The sequence below is a fragment of the Pipistrellus hanaki genome (genome assembly GCF_964339955.1).
Source record: "Pipistrellus hanaki genome assembly, chromosome: 13".
NCBI lineage: Eukaryota > Metazoa > Chordata > Mammalia > Chiroptera > Vespertilionidae > Pipistrellus > Pipistrellus hanaki.
The window spans coordinates 57088095-57111885 of NC_140515.1; the positions used below are offsets into that span (position 1 = coordinate 57088095).

Genomic DNA, 23791 nt, shown 5'->3' on the forward strand with positions numbered 1-23791 from the left:
TTAGAGGCAAACGCTAGCCTTCTTAAGGAAGGGCCTGTGTACTGATTTTTATGTGTCACAGAATTTGTTGGCAGGATTATTATTATTTTTAATATTTTATTGATTTCAGAGAAGAAGGGAGAGCCAGGAAGAGATAGAAAATCAATGATGAGAGAGAATCATGGATCGGCTGCCTCCTGCACACCTCCCATTGCGGATCGAGCCTGCAACCTGGGCATGTGCCCTTGACCCAAATTGAACCTGGAATCCTTCAGTCCTCAGGGAGTCGCTCTATCCACTGAGCACACGGGCTAGGGCTTGGCGTGATTATTTTACTGTGACCACTTCAGACAGTAAGAAATGCTTTTATCCATCTCCCTGGCCAAATCATGGAGCTAGCCATATCCTGGCTTCTTGGAATTCATGTGAATCATTGTTTGCAAAGTACCTCCATGTTGTATTTAAAACGTTTCTTGGAAAGGATGTTTGCATTTTTAGCAAAAAATTTTTTGAGATGTACATAAGAACAGTGAACATTTCACACGCTTCAAGCCAGGACATTTCAAAGGCGATGTCGGGAAATTGGGAAGCCATTACCGTTAGGAGCTTTTAGCTACAAGATGACGGCTAAGTGCGTATTTTCCTCTTTAGGAGAAAAAAGGCAAGGTTACCTCAGCAAATTATTCATTCAATATTGTGCGCCCCTTTCAGAAATTCTTCGGGGAGGGTTATAACTAAAACCATGTATCAGGCAGGCGAAGATAAATTGAGAATTCAAAAATGACTTTGCCTGTAGGAGAAAATCGCCACGAGGATCTGAGACGAGAGGTAGTTTGAACTGAAGGCATTAGCTCGGCGGTGACCTCGGTCTGCCTGCCAGGGGCTGAGGGAGGAGGAGGCGGAGTGGTTAGAAGCAGATAGGCAGCCGGCCCAGGAGCAATGCCCTGTTCCTTCTCCTGGCCGGCTGGTTGGCATCTTTATTTCAGGGAGGAAATAGCACTTGGTTTTGAACTTGCTCACCTGAAGTTGTACAGTGACGTCAGTATCAGCTGTCACATGTAGTCACAATAAATTGTCACTGAGCAAGTCATCTCACTTCAAATGCCGCCATCGCCACCACCACTCATCTCTACTGGGCACGTACTAGGAAGGTCACCCAGGTAAACTTCCGGTATGGATTAGGACAGTGGTCAGCAAACTGCGGCTCGAGCCACATGCGGCTCTTTGGCCCCTGGAGTGTGGCTCTTCCACAAAATGCCACGTGCGGGTGCCCACATACAGTGTGATCGAAACTTCGTGGCCCATGCGCAGAAGTCCGTTTTAGGCTCTCCAAAGAAATTGCAGTCAGTGTGCTGTTGGTATTTGGCTCTGTGGACTGATGAGTTTGCCGACCACTGGGTTAGGGAATAAACAATGAGAACCATTCTGTGTCAGCTTATATAGGTGAGTAGGAACATCTGCAAGAAGAACACAGCAAACACTTTCCTCCCTGAGGAAGGAATTATTCAAATTCACACAACCTGCCCTTGTATTGAATGCACATGAAGCGAATTGACTTAAATATTTTAAAAATGTCCATAGTGACCCTGGCGGTGTGGCTCAATGGGTTGAGCATCATCCCGTGCACCAAGAGGTTGCTGGTTCGATTCCTGATGGGGGCACATGCCTGGGGTTCGGGCTCAGTCCCAGCTGGGGGACGTGTAGGAGGCAGTCAACCCATATTTTGCTCTAATATTAATATTGCGCTCTCTCTCTCTCTCTCTCTCTCTCTCTCTTTCTTCCCTTTTCTTCTCTCTCTAAAAGTCAATACTACATTTAAAAAATAAAATAATAAAAATGGCTGGAGTAATATTAAAATTACTTAGTGGGGGCATGGTCTACTGTCTTACCAATAGGTTGGTAATCCAAGGAACGGATTCTGCTAGTCACTGGAATTTCAGTCTTTACAAAGGGTTTGCAGATCCTTTCAAAATATGCGACCTGATGAGTTATTTCTGCTATTTTCAAGACAGAGCTTGGTTAACAGTGGAAAGAACATTTAAAAATAAAATTGGCTTAGAGTATCGGTGCTACTGTGAATTTATTTTTCATAAAAAGAAACATGATTCATGTGTTGTTGTTTTTCTTACTACAATGCCAAGATCCATTTTAAAAATATCACAGTCATACCTTCCTTCACTTTAAGTAGTTGTGCGTGTTTTTTGTATTTACTAAGATATCTGGCAAAGTTATTAAGTGACTAATAGGTGGAAGAAATACTTCATCCTGGAACTATTTAAAAAAAAAAAAAACGATAAAAATTATTTGCGAAGAGTTTAGTGATCATAAACCTGAAGGCAGATAGCTGGGTGACATTCACTGTCATTTTCCTCTCTAAGCTCTTCTCCAAAAAGCCCATTTCCGGAAGCAGTTTTCTTGTTTTGTGTTCCTGTTTCTCCTGCGGCCAGGGTTCTGGTGGGAAGGCATGCACTCCCATTATTCTTCATTATTTCTCCTGCTCTCCTGACTCTACCTGAGCTGCGTGTCCTCAGACAGCAGGAAACAAAGGACCAGTTTTCCTGAGAACAAAGTGGGGACCAAATTGATGTTAGAACGGCCGCACAGCTATGGCGTTTCTGAAGCTCCGGGTCAGCTTCCCTGAAAGCGTGGCAGAAATGACACTCCGCTCTGTGGCTTCCGGTTCCACGTACCCACTTAACAAAGTGTGCCGTTAGGACCGAGGAAGGCTTTTCTTCCAGAGGGAGCCAGTAGGGCTCATGTTATAAAACATGAAATTAACTGATATATGTTCTAGGAAACATTTTTTTTTATTAGATTTTCTCTCCTCAAAGGGTACTTAGATTGGAGAGTTAAATGTTAGGAACATTTATTGATGAATGGTAGATAAGTTTGGTTTAAAATTTCCATATATTATTACGTTTTAATTATTTTTTTCAACGTTTCTCTCAGGGTGGAGTTATCAAAATTGTAACGTAAAAAAAATGCATCTAGTGAAAGTTTCTATACACTGAGTGGCCAGATTATTATGATCTCCGAACACATGATAATCTGGCCACTCAGTGTATATCCTATATAATAGAAGGTTAACAAGCAAATTGTCCCCTCAACCAGTTCAACCAGCAGGCAGGCCAGCCAACCGCCCGTGACACCCCCCTACCTCCCAGCCAGGCTGGCTGGACCCCACCCATGCACGAATTCATGCACTGGGCCACTAATATATATATTACTCCAGCCATTTTTATATATATACACACACATATATATACACACTCACACACACACACACACACACACACACACACACTGAGTGGCCAGATTATTATGCATTCAGAGATCATAATAATCTGGCCACTCAGTGTATATATGACCAAGGACAGACAGAATAGCCACAAAGAAGCAATTTTACACTGATGTGCCCTAAACATGCTTAGAAACACACACGGCGTGACACTAATGTTCTGCTTGCCTGTAAGCTACACTGCTGTGAAAACCCAAGGCTGTGGCTCTTCCTGTTGACATCATTGTGGGTCAGGCAGAAAGCTTATGAGGTCCCCCTGTGAGGGTAACACACAAGTTAAATATTTCCCGTGTAGTTAGTGATGGATGAAGGACCTGAATGGAATTCAAAGGTTGTTTTTTTTTCTCCTTTTGATGTTAATAATGTTTGCAGAATTAGACCAGTTTAAAAAACACCAGCCAGCAGTGCCAGTCATACAGCTGAGACTTCATTAGGCACGTTGATCTCTAAAGCCGATGCTGTGTTTATTCCTTGCTCTGGGACTCTGCTCCAAGCACAGCCAACCCCAAGCTTCCACTGAAGGCCTTTTACATAACGTGACCTCCACAACGCCGTTTTCTCCTGCAAAAGATGTATTGCTTCTTAAGTGCATTTTTTTTAGGGTACAAAATCAAAGGTACAAAGCAGAATAATCATCGTAATGGCTATTATCTGGCTTAGAATTCTAATAACAGGTGTTCCTGGCCATTTCTCAGCAGCCTGGATGGAATGTGGGGAGGGACTAGGGGGCTCCCCGCTGTGCGCCCTCTGAGTGGGGGGAGAGAGGGACTAGGGGCTCCCCGCTGTGCACCCTCTGAGTGGGGGGAGGGAGGGACTAGGGGCTCCCCGCTGTGCACCCTCTGAGTGGGGGGAGGGAGGGACTAGGGGGCTCCCCGCCATGCACCAGGGAGGAGGAGGTGGGGAGCAGCCCCTGCTGGTGAAGGCACACTCTGGGACCTCCTGCTGGTGCTCCAGGGGAAGAATTCCCACGCAGAGGGAGACGCCGGGACTCCGCCTGGTACAGCCGCCATGTGCCCAGAAGACCCCGGCCGTTCGGGCAGGGCGCTGGCGAGGAGGGAGGACGGGAAGCCTCGGGAGCGATGAGAGGCCGGTCTCCCGTGGGGTGGTGGGGTAGTCTGTGCTGTCTATTCCTCGTGGGCGATTTCCACCCCATGTGCCTGGCTCCCGGGCGCCTCGGGAATGTTTCAAACATGCAACACCCACCTGTTCAGTCAGGGACACTGACCCATTTCCCTGTAGATGGTCAAATTAAAAAACGACAACAGCCACCACAGTAGCCATCCGGTGTAAATGAATAAATATCATACCTTTTTCTTTTTTTTCATCAAATCAGCAAAAAATATATTTTTGGTGTGCCCAGAGTTTTAGTAACAAGTTGACATGTGCCATAGATATGAAAGATTGAAAACCTCTGCTCCATGTACCATATGACTCAGTAAATAGTCTGTAAAGCCATGAAGCTCATGGGAGGGCCATGCATTGGAGGAACTGCGATGTGTGAATTACTGTGTGTCTGTGGGAATGAGCACTCACACAGGTACATGCAGGTACACAGGTACACAGAGACACATGCAGGTACACACAGGTACACGAGGTACACAGAAATATATCCAGGTACACATAGATATAAGCAGATACAGGTACATGCAGGTATATGGGTACACAAAGTTACATGCAAGTATATGCAGATACATGCAGGTACATGCAGGTGCCCACAGGTACACGCAGGTGCACACAGTGCATGCATCGACCAGTGTCCTCCAGGGAGCCCCTCTCAGGTATAAACATGGGGTTGATTTGAACCTAAAACGTCTTCACAGAAATGCCCTGAAAGGCCACCTTTTAGAGACAGCGGGGTAACGGCCACTCACTTTCTGCCCACAGTGGCCCTCACATTGATCTGACGGCTGGGCCCCAGCCTCCCGCATCCCGTATTTCTCCCCGGACGCCTTCCCTCGCCAGATGCTCCCGTAAAAAGCTGCCGTCCTTTGCATCAGCTGCGTGCACAGAGCTGGAACTCCCACGGAGCCCCCGCCGCCGGCTGGTGCCACGCGGACTAATTTTAACGCGGGTGTGATGTCTGCGATCTCTTCATTAGCCACGCCCAGACGCCTACCTGCGGGGGAGAGCGAGTCAGAATGGCTGCCTCCTTCTAAGCTGTCATTGGGCTGCATGGGTTATTAACTATTAATTATTAATTACTAGCTTCTCGCACCCACTCACGCACAGGAGAGAGGCCACCCGCCAGGTCTCTCCCGGGAGCGGCGGCCACGGCCACATCCGGCCACGTCCTGCCTCCCACACACCCCGTGCCGTGTCCGCGGGATGTAGGATAACCGAGCCACGAAAGTTCCTGAAATAAAACACGGAGTCGAGAGGGTGTCTCTGCGAGTGGATGTGAGCTGCCGGAGGAGGCCGATGCGGGCGGCGGCCAGGGGCTGGCTGGAGGGGAGGACGGAGCCCGCTGGGATCCCACGCTGACAGCGGACACGCCAGCAGCTGCCCGAGCCGCAGGGCTGGGGGCGCGGCTGGGGCTTGGGGGCCTCCCGCAGCGACCGAGAGAAATGGGGCCCCGCAGACCTGCGTTCTGCAAAGGGCCGGGCCGGTGTTTGCCGGGAGCAGACATCTGCTCGGTGAGTACGGCATCGCCGGGGCACGCGGCTCCCGGAGACCCGGGACCAGGCAGGTCTGAGCCCTTTGCCTGCTCCCCGGACGCTTCACTTGGATGCTTGATGGGCTCACCCCCTCCCTGCTCTGTCTTTATGTGAAACTGCGTGAGCTTAGATCCTGTCCCTTTTTGGCAACACAGATGAGTCTCATTCCGAGTGCAGGATGATTTTTATTTTTTATTTATTTATTATTATTATTATTATTATTATTATTAGCAATTTCTGAGTATTTCAGAAGTGTGCCCTCCCCCTCCCTCCATCACACCCAGACGGAGGGCCCCCCGCCAATGCCACAGCCCCTGCGCTGCTCCGGCCACGGTTTGCAGAAGGAAATTGTACCGTGCTCCGATCTCTCCCGTGGTTTGGGTCCGAGGCTCTGTCGGAATAAACGTTATGAAGGCAGAAATTATGTTGTGGTGGCTGGGCTAAAATGAATGTGTGTGTTTTACCAGCTCAGCCGTTCTAAGAGGTGATTCTAGAAATAATTACTTTGCTACATCTCTGCGAACTTCCACGTATTAATAGAAACCTCAGCAGCTCGGCCGCGGCAGCGGAGCTGTTTGACGACTTAAAAGCGATTCCATTTTAGAGCCGGGGTTGGAATAGAGTGAATGCGTTCTGTGTAAACGGCCGGATGGGAAAGGGACCTGGGAGATAAAACTGCCTCCAGTCCTCTTGCTTCTGTTGAGACATTTCTAACCGATGGAGGCGTTCAAGTTTTTCCTGGGTCCTGTGCGCCTTCAAGCACTGAAGGCAGAGGCGGTGCCGGTGTTGGGCCGGAGAGGCCAGGAGTGACAGGTAGCGCTTGGAAAAGAAGGAGCCGTGTGTGGACACCGGGCAAACCCCCAACGTGTGAGGGCGCCTGAGCCAACAGCAGCCTGTCCGAGGGGTTCCTGGAAGGGAGGGTGAGGCCCCCTACCTGCAGGACATGCTAAAAGCAAGAAGGTGATGCGTCTACTTTAGAGTGGACTGGTTCCTTTTTACTTTAAGTAGATTATTTTGTGTGTGTAATCAGGAAAACGGCATTAGGAGGACAAACTGCACGAAGATGTTTGATGGATACTATTTTAGACGTCCTCCGCTGCTATTTTTTTAAAATCTTTATTGTTGAAAGTATTACATGTGCCCCCCCTTCCCCCACGGACCCTCTCTAGCCTGCTGCGGCCCCTGCCCCTCGGCACTCTGTTGTCGGTGTCCATGGGTTACACATATCTGCATACATGTTCTTTGGTTAATCTCTTCCCTCCCACCCTCCCGGCCTTCCCTCTGCTCATTAGATTCCACATATGAGAGTGATACTTTGTCTTAAAAAAAAAAAAAATGATGTTTTCCTGATTTGACTTGCTCTGTGAGAAGCTGATCCATCGGGTTCGCGCGGAGGGGGGGATCTGTAGACGTGGGTTTCCGTGGGCATTTTAGGAAGACTGTGTGGAGCGCACTGTGCTCTGGTTCCACGCTGTTCTACACACTCTCTGGTGGGAGGTGTTTCCCGAAACCCAAGTTCCCTGAAACCCGTGGAGATGAGATTGGGTCTGGACTTGATCGCCAATGGCAGCTCCTTCTTCTTTCATTTTTGCTAATCCTGTGAAAGATGGGAAGTTTAAAATCTGTGAGCCCGGCCAGCATGGCTCAGTGGTTGAGCATTGATCTATGAACCAGGAGGTCATGGTTCCATTCAAAGTCAGGGCACATGCCCGGGTTTTGTGCTCAATCCCCAGGAGGGGGCATGCAGGAGGCAGCCGATCCATGATTCTCATCATTGATGTCTGTTTCCCTCTCCCTCTCCCATCCTCTCTGAAATCAATAAAATATATATTTTAAAAAATAAATCAATAAAATTATGAGAACCTGGGAGGCGAGAAGCACTTTGGAAAAAACAGCAGGTTGAGTGCAGTGTCTGGTCAAACTGGGCGCTGTGCTAAGAGGAGCTATGGAAGGAGGAGGAAGGGTCCTTGGGCCGGAGCCCCATCTCCGGGTCAGGTGTCAGGGATGACGTTCATGGGCCAGGTGTCGGAGATGAAGTTCATGGGTCAGGTGTGGGGATGACATTCATGGGCCAGGTGTGGGAATGACGTTCATGGGTCAGGTGTGGGAATGATGTTCATGGGTCAGGTGTCGGGGATGACGTTCCTGGGCCAGGTGTCGGGGATGACGTTCATGGGCCAGGTGTGGGGATGACGTTCATTCCCATTGCCTTGCCTGGGTTCGACTCCAGGCTCAGTCTCTGGATTTCCTGGGGCCTCGTCAACCGCGTTAGGCACTTTAAGCTACTCACTGGCTGTGCCGCCTCCACTTCCTCCCTTAAGAAGAGCTGTGCTCACGGCGGTCTGGGACGGTATAACGTCTGTGAGCACAGCCCTCGTGTCTGGCCATGTGCTTCCATGTGGGATGTCTTAGGTTCACTTGTGAGCTCAGACTCTGATGAGAGCGCGCTGTTTTGGAAAACAATCTACCTGCTTTCTGATCACATAGACCAGTGGTCGGCAAACTTCTTAATCACCAGAGCCAAATATCAACATTACAACGATGGGCATTTCTTTTGAGAGCCAACTTTTTTAAACTTAAACTGTATAGGTAGGTACATTGTTATTAACTTAATTAGGGTGCTCCTGAGCTGGCCTTTGCTAAAAACTCAAGGGGCCAAAGAGCCTCATGTGGTTCTCGAGCCACTGTTTGCCGACCATTGACATAGACCCTCTGAGCCTGAACTGAAGATGGTAATACCACATATCTCATTAGATTATTGAGAGAATCAAAGGAGACAGCACACATAAACTGCTTAGCCTTTGCCTTGCAGATAGTAAACGCTCCACACAGCTATGGCTGCATCCACATTCTACATCAGCAGGGCTCAGACTTTTCCCAAAAGCGCTGCAATTAATCCTACTTTGGGGCGATAATGGATTTTGCCAGTTACATGGATTGTAAGCAAAGCGACCATGCTTCTTATTTTAAATGCGTATTTATTTTTAATGAAGAATAACACTAAAATGGCTCTGTCATTACCAGCTCACCACATAATCACCCCGCAGTGCGCACGCACTTGGAAAGGGTAACCTCCCATTTTTCTTCCTGCAGGTCAATAGCTGGGAGGGACTGTTAGTTATGAAACACATCAAGGAGAAGCGTGGTTCTCCATCACAGAATGTGATCTAATGAGGGCGGGCAAACTGAGACTCATTAGGGGAGTGAGGCTGTCCCAGGAAACACCTAAATCAGGTTCCCCGCCCTCTATAAAGGAACACCCCCTCTTCTAGAACTTTCTAGAACTTTAAATTCTTTCTAGAACTTCCTGACTAATGCCACCATCAAGCCATATTTTTTCTCACTTTAAACACTTCTACTGTTAAAAAATTAGAAAAGTGCTCCTCTATTATTTTGAAATGTTCTCTATTTTTTGTATTACACACCGCCACCCCACCCCACCCCCCATCCTTCATGAGGCAGTAATGGAATAATCGCAGGTTGACCAGCACCCTCCTGACGCCGGAGGCTTGCTTGGATTTCTGCCGATACGTGGGGAAGCGCTGGAGATAGCCCGGCTCCTCCACGCGTGTTCAATAAGCCAAATAAATAGATAGAAAGTGTAAATCTAGTCATAAGTCGATGTTTCCCAAATATTAATCAAGACTGCTATTTTCTGCATGAGTGAATCTGATGTATGGTGCAAAAAATCGTCACTATCTCGGTGTTTAAAATGAAAAATTTGATGACATTCTGAGCCTGTAAGCCGTGGAGTTCACTGGCCATTGCTTCGCCCTGAGATTTGCAACGTCTGCTTTGGAGTAGCCTGGATTGTGCCGCATGCAACAGGGAACGCCCGTTTCCAAGTGAACATGCGCCGTCCTCTGGGTTAAGTGGCCCTCCCTGGGGAGCGTTATTCTGGGTCTTGTGTAGGAGTCCGGAGGAAAGGAGTGAGTGTGCCCGGAGCGTAGCACCGAGAAGTGGTCATGTAATTTTAATTTTTATAGCTGTTTCACATCTAAGGTACATATACACCAACTACCGAATAGAAATGGTCTGGCTAGTCTTGCTTTGATCAGCCTGTATGTACAGTTCACCTATTCTCCAAATTTGCTAAAAACATAATCAAGGATCGATTCTTAATAGACCTTGGAGCCCGGCTGGTGTAACTTAGTGGTTAAGCGTCAACCTAGGAACCAGGAGGCCACGGTTCCATTCCCAGTCAGGGCTCATGCCTGGGTTGTGGGCTCAATCTCCAGTGTGGAGTATGTAGGGGGCAGCTGATCAGTGATCAATGATTCTGTCTCATCATTGATCTTGTAGCATCCCATTTCAGTAACAGAACTGGGTCTCATGCTTTGGATGAGAAGTGGACCCGGGGTTCAGGCAGCTCATCACACACATCACACACATCACACACATCACACACGTGGAATAGTTCCCCCAAGGCCACTCAAGGTCACAGAGGCCTCAGTGGGAGGCCAGAAGGAGACACCGGCTCTCCTGACTCCTCAGCAATGTTCTTCCTCTGAGTCACACGGTGTGCGCCGCTGTGTGTGACACTCGGAGTTTGCTCCGGTACTGGTGGGTAATGTAGGGAGGGGCTAGTTTGGAGTTCTGCCTGGAAGTTTAGGCCACAAAAGAGAGTTTTCACTTGAACATGCTTTCATGCCTAAATTGTGTCATGGTTTAGAACTGCTTTCTCCTGCAAAATAATAATAGGTTTCTGATATTTTGGCTTTTCTCGCTTTCTTGAAGCAGAATGAGAGATGGAGGCAATTCAAGGGGAAGGAGGATTTCATTATCCCGCAGAAAGGACAGCACGCCTGGGCCGGTGGCTTAGGCAGGGTCCCCGGTCCATCGCTTCTGTAGCTCATGACACCTGGCTCTCCCCTCGGCTGAGACTCCGCGGCGGTTCAGGCTTCCTCCGCACCGTGGCCGCTGCTGACCACCGTGCGCTGCTGGCCAAACCCTAACTGAGCACTCAAGAGATGGGACATCTTAATACAAAAGCAGCTTGTTCCCTGGTGAGACAGTGCTTGATGTTCAGAATTTCTCAAAGGAGCGAGGCTGGGAGTTTGACACACCACCCGAGAGCACCTTTTAGGGCCAAGAGCATGTGTGCGCCATGGTCTCATACACCGAGTGCCCAGGCCAGGACTGGGACAGGCTCCGAGGGGCTGTTGTTTTGGGGGCTCCTGGGAACTGCTGGTCCAGACAGCTGGACCCTCCCTCCAGGTTCCCCCCCTCCCAGCAGCTGAATTTGAAGGGAGTTGACCTTGCCCCCAGTATGCAGTCCAAGGGCTGAGGTTCCTCACCCTTTCTCTCTGATCGCTCCTCCATCTGAGCAAACATGTTAAATGACTCCGCAGAGCAGCATTCGTGTCTAAGTTCCTCAGGAGCTGAGCGGTGGCCGGGAAAGCTATGTAGCAGGTGAGTCAAGGAGCAGACACAGCTTTGAATTCAGTCCTCTGAACTCTAGGATGCCGGGTTAGGGCTTGTTGGCATGAAGCAGCTGCTGAGAGTTAAGCGTCTGCACTAGCTCGTTCACGTGTGGGGTTTGTGCTTCATTTGAAGCAGGCGGCAATCAATGGGTGTGTTCAGTAAGCCATCGGGGACATCTGCATCTGGGGAGCAGGTCCATGAGAAAGGTCTTATGTTCACTTGTAACCTGTTTAGCTCCAAACAAAGAGGGGGAAATGGAGATTAATCAGTTGTCAAGCAGCTTCTGAGAAACACAGACACATCTAAAGTCATGCTGGGATTGACATACTTCTAGGGTTGTCTTTTTTTTTTTTTCCTCTTCCTTTGCAAATCCATTTTATACACCACCCACTTGATCTATGGATCAACCAAGATTTGATAACTTTGGGAACATAACTGCCATCCATCTACCTCGCTCTACGGGAGAAGGACTTAAAGCATAGAAAGCCCATAAAATGAAGCAAGTGTAAAGAACACTGGCCTGTGTTTCAGTATTCTTCCTTTCACGCGTCATTTGGCCCAGTCGGCTGGCTCGCTTCCTCCTCCGTCGGGCGGGATAATGCGTTGGGGTCAGGAGGAGGTGGACATAGTGTGTGAGGTGGGGGCTGAGCGTGCGCGTCCGTCAGAATGTCAGACCTGGTGTCTGGTGGAGAGCAAACAAACGCATTCAGGAGAAGCCCCCATCTCCACGAGGGAATGTCTCCTTAAAGAAAAGTCAGCATTTCATACCGAAACCGGTCTGGCTCAGTGGATAGAGCGTCGGCCTGCGGACTGAGGGGGCCCCTAATAGATTCCGATCAAGGGCACATACATTGGTCTCGGGCACATCCCCAGTGGGAGACGTGCAGGAGGCAGCTGGTCGATATTTCTCTCTCATCGATGTTTCTGGCTTTCTGTCTCTCTCTCTTCCTCTCTGTAAAAAAAAAAAAAAAAAAAAAGTCAGCTTTCAGAAATGGTTAAATTAAATGATTAGTCACGAAATGTGGCAAACCTTCATGAAACAATCCCAAGGTGATGCATCCACACTGTTGGCTGCCATCCCACTAATAATACACGTGCGTGTGTGTGTGCGTGTGCGTGTGTGTGTGGGGGGGGTGTGGGTGTGTGATGTATATAATGTGTGCGTATCTGTGCATGTCTACTGACGTGATAAACACTACGACGTATTTGTTTAAAATGACTTCACTTCTGCCCTGCTGGCGAGGCTCAGCTGTTGAGTGTTCACCCTTGAACCAGGAGGTCATGGTTCGATTCCTGATCAGGGCACATGCCTTTGTTGTGGGCTCGATCCCCAGTGTGGGGCATGCAGGAGGCAGCCGATCCATGATTCTCATCATTGATGCTTCTCTCTCTTTCTCCCCCTCTCCTTTCCTGTCTGAAATCAAAATCATCAATAAAAATATATTTTAAAGTGTATTAGAATGGAGGTTCTATGAAAAAGGTTTCTTTAGGGAGAAAATATCTGGAGTCAGGGAGCACCTACGTGTGCTCCGTGTTCAGTCTGACCATAAGCAGCGTTGTCATGGAGCTGATCACTGAGCAGACAGGTTCTCCTCAGTCTCCGGTGTGGACCGGGGCACTTCTGCGTGGACACCCTGGGAGCTCCCTGCCCCCCGGGGCCAATCACCGAGGCCCAGGAGCTGCGTTTGTTTTGCCTTCTCTCCGTGTGTGCTCTCCGGACACAGCAGGCCTGGTGCTCTCTCCTCAGAAACCCATCTGCCGCCCTCCTCCCTCTATTACTGTTACCTCTGGGAGATGATTGATAAATTAAACATCAGGAAAAAAGTGCTTTAGGAAAAGAAGCCGTAAGAGGTATCGTTTGTAATTCTCATCTAGGGCGAGTCACGCCGGCACTCTGCTAATGGAAGCCCGGGGAAGTCCCTCTTCGAACGCAGCTTCTGTCATAAACAGAGACGATCAATGGGGGGCGTCCTCGGGGTCTGCACACAGGTGTGGGGTTCATGGTACGGAATTGTGAGGACGGAGGGTCCCAGTTTTTCCCTTGTAAAGCGGGAACTAATAGGAACAAGCCTGGCTGGCTGGGCTCAGTGGTTGAGCCTCCACCGATGAGCCGGGAAGGAGGTCACAGTTCTGTTCCCTGTCGGGGCACCCGCCGGGGCTGTGGGCTCGATCCCCAGCGGGGGGCGTGCAGGAGGCAGCCGATCCATGATTCTCTCTCATCGCTGATGTTTTTTTATCTCTCCCTCTCCCTTCCTCTCTGAAATCAATAAAATATATTTTATAAAATAGGGAACAAAGCCAATCTACCGCAGTGTTATCTCAGCTCCTCCCACGATGAAGACGATCACGGACAGGCACCGAGCGCACAGGTGTCCCCGAGTGGCCTGTGATGCGGTGATGGCAGTGCCGCGTGGCATCACCTGGAGGAGCCGTGGAGCCTGTGTCAATGGTCTTCCCCATGCAGACGGGGGCACGGAGGCCCACGTGCCCTTGACTTCACTCTCCCGGCTTTGGAGGTCATTTTCAGAGCCCGGGGCGAGATTTACTTGCGCCCATAGCTGGCTGATCTTGGATGATTGGAATGGGCTGCCCAGCTAATGGTCAGATTATGTCTGCACAGGACAGGAAAGCCTTTTCCATCATCATCGTGGAGGAAAGATGAGCCGTGGCTGTGTTCATACCCCAGAATTTAAGGGGGAAAAAAACTGTAGCTTTGAGATCATCTTCTAAAATGCACGAATTCCAGGAGATTAAAGCGTACATACCTTGTAGGTTTTATTTAATCAGAACATCTCTCTATTAAAGTGTAATTGACGTACCACATCATGATCAATTCAGGTGCACAGCAGTGACCACCTGTCCCCACAGGAAGCTGGCATGGTATTACCACATCCACGTGATTTACTTACGTTGTGATTGGAGGATTGTATCTGTTAATCTCCTTTGCTTTTTATATAAGCAGAATAATACATTATTTCTATTTTTCTGTCTGACTTATTTCACTTAGCATAGTACCCTCTAGGTCCACCCATGTTGTTGAAAAAGACAAGAGTTCATTCTTTTTTATGCCTGAATAATATTCCTGTGTGTGTTTGTGTGTGTGTGTGACATCTTTATCTGTTCATTATCAGTGGACACCTAGGTTGTTTCCATGTCTTGGCTATTGTAGGTAATTGCGAGGGAAACCTAGAGATGCATATATGTTTTCAAATCAGTGTTTTCATTACTGAGTCTTATCATAGTTCTATCTTAATTTTTGAGGAAACTTCAGACTGTTTTCCATAGTCACTGCAGTGTCTGGGGTTCCCTTTTCTCCACATCCGCACCAGCACTTGTTTGTGGATGTATTGATGGTAGCTATTCTGACAGGTGTGAGGTGATATGAACATCCGTGAAGATTAGTGATGTTGAGCATGTTCATGTGTCTGTTGGCTATTTGTATATGTTCTTTGGAAAAGTAACTATTCTGTCCTCTGCCCATCTTTTAATTGAAGAAATGTTTTTGTGGGGTGTTTTTTATGTTCATTGTATGAGTTCTTTATATATTTGGGATATTAACCCCTCTTCAGGTTTATTGTTTGCAAATATTTTCTCCCATTCAGGAGGTTGCCTCTTCCTTTTGTTGATGGTTTCCTTTGCTGTGCAAAAGCTTTTCAGTTTGATGCACTTCCATTTGTTTATATTTACTTTTGTGGTTCTTGACAGAGGATAGTTGTCCAAAAACATATCAGAAGACTGATGTCCGATAGTTTACTTCCTGTGGCTCCTCCTGGTGTTTATGGTCTCAGTCCTACATTTAAGGCTTTAATCCACGTTGAGTATATTTTTGTACCTGATGGACGAAGGTCCATTTTGTGTTCTTACAAGTGTCCATCCGTTTTCTTGCCACAGTTACTGAAGACGCTGTCATGTCCCCTCTGTACATTCCGCCTCCTTCGTCATAGATGAATTGAGCAAGTACAGGTTAATTTCTGGGCTCTCTGTTCTGTCCCATGGACCTACGTGTCTGTTTTTGTGGCAGTACCATGCTGTTTTGATTACTGTGGCTTTGTAGTCTAGCTTGATATCACAGAGTGTGATACCTCAAACCTTGTTCTCTTTTTCTTAAGATTGCTTTGGGTATTTAGCATTGTTTGTGGTTACATTTCTTCATTTTTTATTTCAGTTCTGAAAATTTTGAGATATATTTTCAATACTTCTATAATGGTTCATATAATTTTAAATATATAAGAAACAAGTCCATAACTATAAAATTATAATAAACTTCTAACTAACATTTCTTTTCAGATATTATTTCAATCTTTTATGTCATTTTTGCAAACATATGACTGTATTCAATATGAATTTCAGTCACGAGCTTGTATGGTGATATCTAGTCTTTTTATTTAAAATAAACATATATTATCTATCTATACACTATACATATAGATGCACTTATGACTGTATGCATGCATGTTTAAAATATTTATTTTCATATTTGTTTTTATGCTTTTTTACTTACTTACAAAATATGTATTGTTATCTGATTTAAGATTAGGTACATGCATCACATGCCTGTAGGGACACTGGCACTTGTGTGGTGACCTCTGAGCTGGGAGTCTTTGCAGAAACAGTTCACTGGTGTGGCTTCGTCAGGACCCCGCTGTCGCCACACCCGGGAGGGATTGCGTTGGATCCCCTGACGCAGACGTCAGCAGGGAGGGTTCGAGTGAATTAGCAGCAGCAGCAGCAGCAGCAGGGTTCCTCATTCTGTAGCTTCGCTCACAGGCATTCGCTCATCTGGGCCATGTGGGCTCAGGAGGATAAACAGGGATCAGGAGACTTGCTTACACATTCCTTTCTATCTAATTTAAGCTGAGTGGTGGTTTTTATACAATGCTATCTCGTAGGTGTAGAAAGATAGCCGGCCCTCACGTGGCCGCAAGTCTGTGTGGCCCGCCCGTCTGGAATCCACCCTCCCGACAACACGGGAGCACCGTGTATTCGCTGCGAGCCTTTGTTTCCAGATAAAGATCGCTTCAGAGGCATAATAACTCCAAAAGATCCCCATCTCCTAACCGTCTCTTGAAATTAATGAGTGAAGACAATGGCCTTTTATTCGCACAGCTCCACCACGTCGGGTGGCGGAAATAGAAAAGATTTAAAATTAATCCTTTTGACAGCTGTAAAGTGCTAATCCTCCACTCTCGCCCTCTCGGAGGATGGTGGAAGATAACGGTTTTATTCTCCTCTCCTCCTATTGTGTCTCATAACATGGTGGGTGACAGAGCAGCTGCAGGCTGCGTGGAGGGGCCAGGTACCGCCGCTGCCGAGAGCCAGGCGAGGTTCCCGGTGGCGGGAAAGGCACCCACACGGCCGATCGGCTTCAGAGAGGTTGGCAGTGTTGCTGCTGTGGGGTGCATGTCCTTTCTGAGGTGTCGGCACATCGGGCGGGTCAGTGCGACCGTGGGAACTACCTGAAGTCTGAGTCCTAAAATCCTGATCAGATGCTTGTTGGGGAAGACAGACTGTTGACATGAAAATAAGTGGGCATTGCCGCTGAGATGACTGATGACTGCCCTCTTTAGTTTGGTGAAGTGGCTTTTCCAAAAGACGTTTTCGTTTACTTTTTTTAAAATTTAATCGTCACTCGAGATTAATTCACAGAGGGGGGCGGGGGGAGTCCATGTGAGAGAGAAACTTCGATTGGTTGCCTCCCGCACAAGCCCTGAGCATTGAGCATTCTTGGTGGACAGGACGATGCTCCAACCAACCAAGCCACCAGCCAGGGCAAAAGGAAATTTCATTTTTCCAACAGAGAGTTCCACAGTGCTCTGTGGTGGCTCTTTTTTGCTTGCTGTTGTTGTTGTTTTAATTTGCTGGGCTAATTGCTTTCTTGTCTTTTTTCTTTCTTCCCCTGCCTCCTTCCTCCCTCCCTCCCTCCTTTCCTTCCCACTATTATGGGAGACATACGTCACTGGGGAAAGCATTGAGTCCCTTTCTCTGTGTATGTCATGAGGATTTCATTAGTTTCTGCCTCTTTCCCTTTGGTTCTGTGGGTCATTGCCTTTGGAAGCACATTTTCCGCTTTTCAATGTAGATGTAGTTTACACACTCTGCACTTAAGTCTTAAGTGTATAGCTCAGTAGATATACTCATGTAACCGCCACTCAGAGAGAGAGAGAGAGAAATTTCACTGCCTGGGACCTCTCTCTCTCTCCCTCTTCGCAGTTATTACTTCCAAGAATAACAAACAGAAAGCTGCATCTCCTCCGGAAACGGGCAGTCAGACATCCCTCAGGGGGTGTGACAGACTCAGCCTGCGATAGACAAAAGCTTTAGGTGCCATGGAGGCCTCCCTTTGGAGGGCCTTCCAGGTGTCTCCGAGCTTTGACCAATAAAATGTTCACAACAGGTTTCTCATTCTCTCAAGATCTCTGTGGAAAGGTCTGTGTGTAAGAATATTAAGTTATTTTTTTTTCTGATAACCTATAAGGTATGGATTTTTTTAGTTAAATATTTCATAATTTGGGCACTAACTCTATTTTTTTATTTTTTGGCCTGATTGCTACACTGACACCCAGAATCTCCATCCGTACCATTAATTGGGGACCAAGGGTGACAGGGTCCTAAGCCTCCCTCTCCGCATGAACAGGAAACGGAAGGCGCCCCAGCGTAGGAGCCAGGGGCTGTGGATGCGGCTGGGAGGGGGCAGGCGGGAGACCTTCCAGGCGCCTGAGAGGTCAGGTGTTCTAACACTGTAGCTTGGCTGTTGGGCAGAAGGCCCTTGCCTTTCACCTTTCACCTTTCACCTTTCACCTTTCACCTACAGAGATGCCAGCTGGGTAGTCTGAGTAGGTGTTTTGTCACGTCTAATTAGGGTTGAGCCTGCAGTGGCGGGGGGGGGGGGGGGGGGGGGAGGGTATTTCAGTTGCTACCTGGTTTCTCCTGCATCAGCTTCCCAGGGCCTTGCAGTGTGCCCCCCATACACATGTCTCAGCAAATGAGACGAGCAGAGGAGATGGGCAAAGGACAGTGACATCAAAGGCCTGCTGGAAACATGGTCTCCGTGCATTAAATAGATATACGAAGCGAACCCCGCTAAAATATTAATGGGCACTGCTCTTCCGCTGGGAATTCAAATCATTAAAACTTTTCTTTGTCATCCTATCAGTTTTATAGTGATTATCAATTATTTATACAGTCATAAATGAAAGATCATATTTATAGTATATTAAAAAAAAAAAAAAAACACCCGGCAAACCATTAACTATAGCAGAAATCAATAACATTTTCCAAAATTTGTCACACCAAGACCTTTAATGGATAGATTTTTTTTTTTATACTTAATCTTCGCTAGAGTAAGGAGAGAGAAGGAAGTCATAAAAGTTATTTTTATAATGCCACCCTTATGTGAATGCAAAGATTAGCCAAAAAAACAGCACCAACGAACACCTCAACACCTCAGATCAGCTCGACTTAGAAACATAGGTTCAAGAAACCTATTTAAAACGGCAATAATGTATTCGTGCATCAAAAGAAAAACACGCAAAGGAGAATGATAAATGCCAAGTGAACGTTACTGAAAAAACTTCCCAGCATCTTAAGGTTTCTTCTTCCCCTCAGTCTTTACTTGCAGCGTGTTAAGTATAATGCGATTGTGGGCTTAATCACAGTCTATTTTGGTAACTCACGTTAAGAGCACCCCTATTTTTATCCCGCGGGTGAGGTGTTCAGACTTCTCAGTCTCCTTAAAAGTCTGCCACTGAAGTCAGCATCCCTGTGAACTGCACACTGTCTCACATCCGCGCCGAGGGCGCCCCCTGTCTACGGGCCCTGTCCTTCGCCCTCGGTGTGGGGGACCCCCCAGGAGCAGGCTGGTCTGTGAGGCAGTGATGGTGGTGGCTTTTCGAGGCTGGAAAGCTGTCCGCACATCGGCTCCCGCTCCCTGAACGAGAGCCACGGGGTGCGGCTCCTGGTCACCTCTGGGGACTTCACAGACTCGGGGTTCACGGTCAGCGTTGTGACGATGCGCTTCCCTGGCTCAGCAACTGTCAGGACGCCGGGGGTGAAATGGCCATCCTACGGAAAGGGTCAGACACATCACAGTCTTCCAGGTCCCGGCCTGGGCGTGAGGCTGGACCAGCCTGGGGGGTGGGAGGGCCGTCGCACTGGCCAGGTGCTCCCCGCGTGGACGTCCCGAGTGCCGAGGCTCTGCTTCCTCACGCCGGGGCCTGCGGGAGGGCGTGTGACTCCTGCTCAAAGGAGTCCGGGCTTCCTGGCGTCCCGGCTTATCCCCGAGCCAGCTTTGCTCCTCTTACCGCGACCTCACCCCTGAAGACCGACCTCCTCCCTGAGACCCGCGGCCCGTTCCCAGGGCCATGGGCGCTGCCATGAGCGCTGAGAGTGGGCCATGGGCGCTGAGCGTGGGCCGTGGGCACTGAGTGTGGGCTGTGGGTGCTGAGCATGGGTCAAGGGTACTGAGCGTGGGCTGTGGGCACTGAGTGCGCATGGGGACACTTTCCTGAGGATGTAAAATAAGCCACGACGTGGCCTGAGCCCTGAGCACCCACAGTCCTTGTGTGCCGGTGGTTTCCACTGCCAGGTGTTTACAAGGCACAGGCATTTCCACTCTGAACTATTTCAGCATTTTATTACGTGTCCTCACATACTTCAGAATCCTGGAGGAAAGTATTTAGATCATTGCCCCAGTGACTTTTTTAAAAAAATATGTGTTTTTATTGATTTCAGAGAGGAAGGGACAGAGATAGAAACATCCATTGAGGGAGAAACATGGATTGGCTGCCTCCTGCACGCCCCACACTGGGCATTGAACCCACAATCTGGACCTGTGCCCTGACCAGGCATTGAACTCTGACCTCCCGGTTCAGAGGTCAAGGCTCAACCACTGAGCCACACCAGCCAGGCAGTGTGGAGATCTTTTGATGTAAAGGGCTGGAAAGGATGTGGTTTCAAAGGGGGTGTTTTCTCCTGTGTGGGGGCGGGGCCACCGGGTGAGCAGCTGTGACTCCCAGGACACGGGCGGGTGCCCGCTGAGCGGGAGCCGAGCCGCTTCCCCCCGCGCGCCCTGCCCCGGGGCCCAGGCCCACGCTGAGCCCCCGTGCACAGGGACAGCCCGTGCCCTCCTTTTTCACATCCTCCCGGAAGGGGCGCCCTGGTTCTCAGCGAAGTGACCTTGGGATGAACTCCCCACTGTGATGAACAGATGACCAAAACGATAAATAATTGATCTCTCCGAGCAGCCGGATCCTGGAAGCCAGGGCCCCGAGGGCTCCAGCATCCAAGCCCTCAGGACAGCCTCGTCGCACTTAGCCTTTCCTTATGTGATTTTTCTTTTCCAAATGGACGGTTTTTGACAACGGACTCCTAAGGGCAGTCAAGTGTCAAATGCAAAGGAGGCCGGTGCCGCTGCCGAGGGGAGGGCGCCCCCATTGGCTCATCACAGAGCGCCATGTGCTGCCAGGCAGGCGGGGCAGCGTGTGCCTGGGGTGGGGGGCGTGTTCAACAGACCGAGGTCATGTCGCTCCAACCACGTCTCCATCCTGCACACAGGCCCCTCGTTCTGAAAGGCGGGTGCACACCTGCCCGCTCTGCACACCGCCCCCTGAGCTCTCTGCCCGGAACGAGCAAGCACCCGCTACTGGGTGTACCGTTCATTTCTCCTCAAAAAAGAAGTGGTGTTTATTAAAAACGTATTCTGATCTTGCTAATACAACTCCCCTGTCTGTCGATTTGCAATGGAAAGTTGGATGGCTCTGATGGTCCTTGGATGGCTGCAGGGATCTGTCAAGCTCGGGAGCGCTGTCTCCCCAAAAATCATTGCTCAGGGGGTGTTTTTTCCGTTACAAAGCTGTCCTCGGGACCTTTCACCATCCACAAGCCGCTGTGCACTGCATGTGCCATTGATTGGCGCCAGATTTATCGTTTTATATTAGAGTGAAGACAATACTTGTTGTTTTCCTACCGTTTGATTTTTTGCTTCCTGTCAAAAGTCTCATAAAAGGAATCGTTTAGGCTCTTATAATTGGGAGATCACTTTTTATGAATAATATTTTTGTTTGCTGTTCGGTTGTTCCTGGGAGCAGAGGATGACACATTTATTCCATTAGCCCGCCCTCCCTGGAGGTGCTCTCTAATTGCCAGCCATCGCCGGCGCTGGGTGGGAAGGAGACCCGGGCAGCCTGGGCCAGGGCTAGCGCATCTGCATCCCTCCGCCTGCCGTTATTGCAGCGTGTGGATGCTTTGGCCCGAGAAACTCACTTAGGCAGGTGGGCCAGGGCTCAGAGAGGCCAGTGTATGAACAGATGCCCGGTGGAACCTCTGCAGCATTCTAGGGAACACAGCTTATATCTGTGCACTCTCGTTTGCTTCCCCCCAAAATAAACGAGGGGCATTGCTGCAGTTCCCACCCCTTGGAAGTGATTTCTGGCTGTCGCCCTACACCGTGCCTTTATGGGCAAAGCAATGCGTTAAGGCGATTGAGCAGATAACGCAGCCCCAAATCCGTTTAGGTCTCCATTGCAGGCGAAGGCCAGACCCCAGTGAATGCCTGTGGGGTGAGGCTGAATTGAATCAGTGTGAGCGGAATTGAATGCTCTGAGAGCGGGGACTGGAGCCAATTATCACTTCACCCCGGGCCAGAGTTTTCAGCCAGACATGGCGACATCGCTCCTCCAACCAGTGTCTGATGGGCTGCACACCTGTGGGGCCAGGCAGGCACTCAGGTCAGGGCTGTGGCCTCGCAGATTCAATAGACACTGTCCCTGCTTCCTGACTGCCACAGCGAGCAGGGGAGGCCACATGCCCGGTACCTGAGGATAACAGAGAGAAGTATTAAAAATAGAACCCCTTCAACGCTCATGGCTGGATATATACTAGAGGCCCCGTGCATGGATTCTTGCACTGGTGGGGTCCCTTGGCCTGGCCTGCACCCTCTCACAATCCGGGGGATGTGGGATTGACAGTTTGGCCCAATCCCCATAGGTCAGGCCAAGGGACCCCACCAGTGCACGAATCCCTTCCCCCTCACCCCTTCCCTCAGAGATTCATCAGTCTGTTCCATGTCTCCATGCCTATGTGTCGAGCATCTGCCCCCTGATGGTCAATGCACGTCATAGCAAACAGTGGAAAGATTGCTTAGGCTTTTATATACATAGATTTACACACACACACACACACACACACACTTTCACTGTGGTTTCTCATCTCTAGACTGTAGCTCAATGTCTCATATATATTTTATTTTAAACATATTTTCCTATTTTATTAATAAATAGAGCCATAAATTGTCAGCTTGTAAATAAATAGTATTCAGGAAAAAAAATAGCATTCAGGGTAGGGCAAAAGTAGGTTTGGAGTTGTGAATATGCAAAATATTGTGTTTTCTGATGGTCTTAGGTGACCCTGCTAGTGGTTCTCAACCTGTGGGTGTCTGACAGGGTCGCCTAAGACCGGAAAACACAGATATTTACCTTACAATTCATAATAGTAGCAACATTTCAGTTATGACATAGCAACGCAAATAATTTTATGGTTGGGGGTCACCACAACATGAGGAGCTGTATTAAAGGGTCAGCCTTAGGAAGGTGGAGAACCACTGGGCTAGATGATCTTTAAGATCCTCTCCTTTGATTTAAGACTAAAGTGTTGGACTTGGAGTTACAGACCCTGACGTTAAACTCCGTGTTCATTAGGTAGATGTTCATCTTCTCCCTAAGCTTTCTTGCACCTTCACGGGGGGTTGGGTAAATGTTTATTTCCTGTGTCTGTGGCTTGAGACATATTAGTTAGATGTGTCTGCAGTTTTTATTTTTTTCTCCGCTTTCTACCTGTTTTCGTGAGTGGAACTGGTTAAGGACTGAAATCCGTATCTCCGTTCTGGTGAGGAAAAGAGAGGCTCTAATCCTGGAATCTTCGAGGCTGGCAGTGTCACCGTTTTCCCCTCGTGGAAATGGCTGGAGCCGGAGAAAAACTAGACGCACAGAAGCCAGGGCCGGACGGCTGTATGCTTCAGGAGAGTTCCCAGGAGGAAGGCTTCTCCTGTTATGCTCCTTAAAATAAAATAAAACGCTGTAAATAAAAGAACGTCCGTTTAAAGACCCAGTTACCCAAATTCTCTTCCCGGCAAGTGACTCATAGCGTTGCTGACAATCAAACCATGGACTTCTGCATCCATATAGTTTGTTCCGTGCTGGACTTGGAGTTTACAGACCCTGATGTTAAATTCCATTTAATCAAAACAGACGTGATACTTAGGCTGAGGTGACCAGACTTCTCGCTTTTGGCAGGACAGTCCCGATTTTTAACAATTTGTCCCGTGTCCCGCGGCGTTTTAAAAAAGTCTTTCCAAAAATCGGGGCTTTTTTAAAATGCCTTGGGATGTGGGACAAATTGTTAAAAATCGGGACTGTCCCGCCAAAAGCAGGACGTCTGGTCA

At 48.6% G+C, this 23791-nt stretch overlaps 1 protein-coding gene across 8 annotated transcripts in view; it reads left to right on the forward strand.

The window, feature by feature from the left end:
- Positions 1-23791, forward strand: part of CNTN4 (contactin 4) — a 315102-nt gene that overhangs the window by 103376 nt on the left and 187935 nt on the right. The window contains exon 1 of one of the 8 annotated variants that reach the window (XM_084902273.1): positions 5540-5910. The exons of 6 other annotated variants lie outside the window; for them this stretch is intronic. The gene's annotated coding sequence lies outside the window, so the exon portion shown is untranslated. Of the gene's footprint in view, positions 1-5539; positions 5911-23791 lie in introns of those variants that run through there. One more of the 8 variants, XM_084902277.1, reaches the window with a different exon arrangement.